Source organism: Montipora capricornis, chromosome 10 (assembly GCF_036669925.1).
Source record: "Montipora capricornis isolate CH-2021 chromosome 10, ASM3666992v2, whole genome shotgun sequence".
Taxonomy (NCBI): Eukaryota; Metazoa; Cnidaria; class Anthozoa; order Scleractinia; family Acroporidae; genus Montipora; species Montipora capricornis.
The window spans coordinates 23,874,219-23,879,992 of NC_090892.1; the positions used below are offsets into that span (position 1 = coordinate 23,874,219).

Below are 5,774 nucleotides of genomic sequence, written 5' to 3' on the forward strand. Positions count from 1 at the left end.
TATTGATTTAATATTGCAGTTGACCATTTATTTTCTATTTCATTTTAGCGCATGGGCAAATACATGTGCCTGTCGCATTTGAAGAAAGAGATGAATTTGGGTATTACCTTTGCCGTCATCATTGTGGAAAGACATACAAAACAATGCTGGGAAGAAACAGGTACAACAGCATATTGTTATTTGCCAAGACCTTCATTCAACAAAATGAGCACTGTGCTTGTTTGATTGTGTGGTTCCAGAAAATATCCATACCCCCATCACGGAAGATCATTGGAAATTCCGAGGGGGGGTTAAAGGGCAGTAATTTCCAAGGGGTAGGGGTTTTTTCTTTTATCTGAACACTAGAAAATTGTATTCAAGTTTTTCCTAACTGCTATTAGTGGCTGTTTGGTGCTCTGAAACTAATGTTGCATAGAGAGCCAACATGATGAAGCCACTGCAATATTTGTTGCATCCCAAGTATTTGCAAACTCACGAAGTTGTTGGCACATGTAATTGCCTCTTTTCAAAATATGGTCACAGGGTCCAGAGGAGATATGTTTGTTGTTAGAACATCAAAACCCGTAGAAAACATCTGAAATAATGGGTTATTTTGATCGCGTTGACGATCACGTTACAGTTTTGTTACACATTCTGTACACCGCAAAGAGACTGAGGGCTCACAAGATCGGCTTACAGTATAAAATACGGAAAGGGAGGAAACTTGTACCACGTGACTTCGTTCAATGTGAACCGCAGCACTTGGTGATGGAAGTGAATTGGGACCGGAAACGCAAAAGCAACAGACCGTTACTAATTCGAGAATCAAAACATCAGCTGTGGAGGGAGTTTTAAAATAATGGCAGCTTCTCCCTTGAAAAGACCCGTTCCGTTGCGCGAAAAGCAGCCGGACGAGAAGAGATCCAAAGTATCGAACAGAGAAAAACACGTGTTTGTTTCTAAATGGTAAGATATCTGACCAGTTGGCTTTCGAACGTGAGCCACAAATTACCGTGTTTGATTTTTCCCTGATCGAACTTGACTATTTTACCTGTAGGCTTTCAATGAATTATCGAAGAGACGAACAAAACTTTATACTCGACGACTATGTAAATAACAGCTCTGAAAAGGAAAATTTTCCATTGCAAGTCAAAGGACTGGGGATTATTTTAAAGGAGGCCTTTCCACAGGCGAGTAGAGTCCAGCGAACAGTTAACAGTGGCCGAATATGGCAGTACCCACTTTCAAAAACCTCAAGATTGGAAGAGGATCGTGCTAAATGGGAAGACCTGCCAGCTTTCACAAAAGAATTCGATTGGCTTTTATCTAGCTCTAGCAACAATTTCTTTGAGTGGATAAAAGTCCAGTCACAAGAACTATGCGAAGGCAGCCGAGTTTTAACTGAAGTAAAGATCTTTAAAGACTGGACATTTGTTGTCAACAGTCGAAAAGTTGCAAAAGAAACCATTGGTGTTTTCGAACTTGGGGCATCTTAAAATTACTTCTGATCTTGCGCACATTTACTTTACCGCGTCATTTCTGTCACCATATGTTGCGGTGCACACCAAACGAAAGCTCTCTCTCAAAGCCGTAAATTTCGGTCGCCAAAAATGAATTTGAACACTTTTTTATGCCGTTTTCCTACAGTACTTGGCAAATACACAACAATTCTAGATCATGTTAGTAAAATCAGGCAATTTAATTCAATTCCATTTGAGTTTCAGGGATTCGAAAATCGGCCCCAAATTAGTTTCCTCCCTTTCCGTATTTTATACTGTAAGCTGATCTTGCGAGCCCTCAGTCTCTTGGTTTGCAGTATACAGAATGTGTACTGAAACTGTGATGCGATCGTCAACGCGATCAAAATAACCCATTATTTCAGATGTTTTCGACGGGTTTTGATGTTCTAACAACAAACGTATCTCCTCTGGACCCTGTGACATGGTTTTTGATTTAACATGTTGCCTTTTTAAAAAAAGATCTATAGTCAGGGTGTTTATTAGGTATCAGAGATCAGAAAATTCTCTGTTTATTACGCTGAATTCTCTGGCTAACGTTCAATAGCTTATGACTATTTTTTACTCAGATATGGGCTTCTTTCAAATTTTCTCCTCTTAATGAAAACCCTGCAATAGTGATATTGAGATCTGGGGCCCATTTCTCAAAAGGCCCAGTAACTTTTCGGACCTTATGTTTGCCGTGTTTGCATTCAAGATCAAAGTTTCAAAACAGTATTCAATTTTGAAAATGATACAATGAAGCTACTGTGCTGCTAATCAACAGGTTTTCATTTTAAAGGGATACTCTATTCCCCAGTACAAAAATTCACAAACCTGTTTCTTAATGCCTACTTGAAACATATTAACCATCGAAAGAGTTTGATTCTTTCTTTCTTACCCATAAATTAACAAAGTATCTCGCCCGAGATTTGAAACGAAGCACTATGGCCGAAAGGCGGAAATGACGTAGAAAGGAGAACCTCGCAAACTTCTTCTGGTAAATTCTCTTAAGATTGCTTCATAAATAGGGGTCATTGCTCTTTCGCATTTCCCCGATTCAAAATTTCTGCATCGTTGTATAGCTGGTGGATGTTCTACCACCCGTAAAAACGGAGTGAGTCTCCATCAATGGCCAGAAGACCCCCATTTTGCAAGACTGTGGACGAATGCTGTCAAAAACACATGGTCTGACTTTTATTATCGTACGAATTCAAGTAGACTTTGCAGTGCTCATTTCACTGAAGATTGCTTTGAGGCACAAACTGTTATCGCTAAGTCTTTAGGTTTCAAGATGAAGAATTCAATTAAAGCCGATGCCGTTCCAACAATCTTTAAAACGGGTCCTCCTCAAACCAAAAAATCAAGAAGAGACGGTGACAAAGACAACGGCACATTTGATACTTCAGAGGTCAAAAGCAATCCACCTCGAGGGGCATACAGAAGGCGAGAAGCTGCATGGGTAAGCTTAGAAACAATTTTATGGTACAGGCGATATCATTACCAAAAAGACTAGTTTACGTACTTACTTTTTTGTTGCTTTTGATATATTTTAAAAGATTATCTGGGAAACAGAAAGACGACACAGAAGCAATTGAGGAAAAGAGTGAACCCAATGTAAAGGAGGCCTCTACACAGATCCAGTCCTCAAAGAAAAACGTGTCTGTACAATTTCGGAGCAAACATAGAAGCAAAGGGAAGTTTCGCCTAAGACAAATGGTCAAGAATGAATATCAATTGAAATAATAGTTTTCTTTGTCATATTCGTACAGGTAGTCAAACCGCCATTGGAAAAAAGACTCAAGGCATTCAGTGTAGTCTACACAGAGAGTTTTTCACCACTTCCACTCCCTGCCAAAGCGAGGACGAGGAATCAGATCCAGAGGAAGAGATGGAAACTAATGACAATCCATCGTACGTCCTGACCCAGATGATGAAGTGGAAGAGGATCCCGCTTTTGACGACTTTGATGATCTAAAATACGAGTGAGTTTGACAAAAACACATTTGTAAAATACAGACATGATTGCTAAAAAAAAAAACCCTAAACGGTCTTGGTTTTCGTTTTATAGGAAATCTCGTAAGGATGCCCCTGCTCATGAACAAAACCTGTTTTTGGTTGTGGAATCATCACTTCTTTCTTTATTTCAATTTTGCCCTGTCTGCAATTCAGAATGCGATGCAGTAGTTTCAACACGAGCTGGAACGAAGATAACAGTGGAACAAAAATGCTTGTCTTGCAATCATAGCAAATTTTGGGATTCACAACCCTCAGTTGGAGATATCCCTGTTGGGAACATCTTGATGTCCTCCGCAATTCTCTTTGGCGGTGGGAGCCCAACGAAATTCCTAACAATTATGCAGCATATGAGAGTTCCTACCATTGCCTACTCAACATTTATGCACCACCAGAGATCATATCTACATCCCGCAGTGGAACGAACATACAGGCAGCGGCAAGCTACCCTGCTAAATGAAATAAAATCCGAAGGGAGAGAGTTATTAGTCGGCGGAGATGGTCGCTGTGACAGCCCTAGCCATTCAGCTAAGTATGGGTCTTACTCCCTCATGGATCTCGAGCAGAGCAAAATCGTAGAGTCCCAGTTGGTGCAGGTTTGTAAATAATGAACTTTACTGGTGCAGAACAATATAAGCTACTCTCGCCTAGTAGCTCAAATTCACAATTTTATGTCGATCTTAATTTCAATGTGAACTAGGACAAATTTTTCTCGTTCTGCACTCCACAGAGTAACGAGGTGAAAAATTCAGCAGCCATGGAAAAGGAGGGACTCGAACGATGCCTCAACTACTTAACGGATGAGGGGCTGTAAACACTCTGGTAACTGACAGGCATGTACAAATCCGAAAGTACATGAGAGAGAGATGGCCTGCAGTGAAGCACCGGTTGGATGGCTGGCATATTGGAAAAGGTGTGTTTATGTACAGCTCTATATGCATGTACACGTGCATGTTCATGTGAAGGAAGCAATAACAAGTGACTTCAATGATCACACTGCATGTCGCAATTATTATTCCAGGTATAGGAAAAAAAATCGATGCCCTTGCCAAGAAGAAAGACTGCCCTGTTCTTCAAAAGTGGAAGAAGAGTGTCGTTAACCACATGTATTGGTGTGCTGCATCTTGTGAGGATGATGACCCTGACCTAAAGGACTAACCACATAATGAACAAACATACAGGACACAAAAATCCACTGTTCCCAAACTGTCTTCACGGCAGGTTGCACAGCAGGAAAAGAAAAAAAAAGTGGCTTAAGCCAGGTACGTATAAATATTACACTACAGTAACAATTATCTGTCTTGAGTGAGTAAATGCAGTTGAATTTCTTTTATTTTGCAGGCACAACACCTTTTGAGAAACTGACGGAACTTCTGACGAAGATTTCTCTTATAAAGGATGTCAGGCAGATGTCAGGGCAACATATGCCACCTCATCTCTAGAGGCATTCCATTGTGTGCAAAATCACTTTGCTCCGAAACGCCTTGCGTTTTCCTATCACGGGATGACAAGCAGGTGGTATACAATAGAACACTACAGTTAGCATTAGGTGTCAATAGACAAATAAAGAGATCCTGAAATGCCCAAAGATTTGTATACACAAGACCTTTGAACGAGCCATACAAACTTAACGTAAATACAAACTGAATAATATTTTTGTAATTTACAATACAAGGCCATGAAAGACAACCATAGCGATAACTTATGCGTTGACCTAATTGAAGAATTAACTGTGTTAGGTTGCAGATAGCGATCCTGCACTTTAACGAGAACAGCAATAGAGAAAACGCCACACTAAAAGATGGTTCTGAACAAGTGTACATTGCCTTTCCAAATTACAAGAAAGGAGAACACACGGTCAAAAAGGTTTTAGTCAAATGAACCTACAGTGAGTTTAATTTCTCTCTCCATAACGATTATAGACTAAATCGACTTGCCCTGAAGACAATTATGACCCCTGATCTTATTTCACTTGTCTCATACTGTACATATGTATCTGTAACACATATGTTTTTACATCACTTTGTTATCCTTTTGCACAGAATATGTTGCCCATCTCAAGGAAATGGTAATGAAGATTCTCCAGGGACAGGAGAGCAGGGGTTTGGCAAGATCTGCTGCTCCACGTTCATTGTCATCTGACTATAATCGCCCTGACAAGAATACTGCAGTCAGCACAATGAAATCACGATTTAAAAAGTGATACAATTCTCGCTGATTGTCTGATTGACTTCTGGCACTTTTAAACTTTGTAAACCGGAGCAAACACAAATTAGATTTAAT

At 40.0% G+C, this 5,774-nt stretch overlaps 1 pseudogene; it reads left to right on the forward strand.

Moving 5' to 3' along the window:
- The first annotated feature begins 4,595 nt into the window (after window positions 1-4,595).
- LOC138019722 (uncharacterized) lies at window positions 4,596-5,372 on the forward strand (annotated as a pseudogene).
- Window positions 5,373-5,774: the final 402 nt, after the last annotated feature.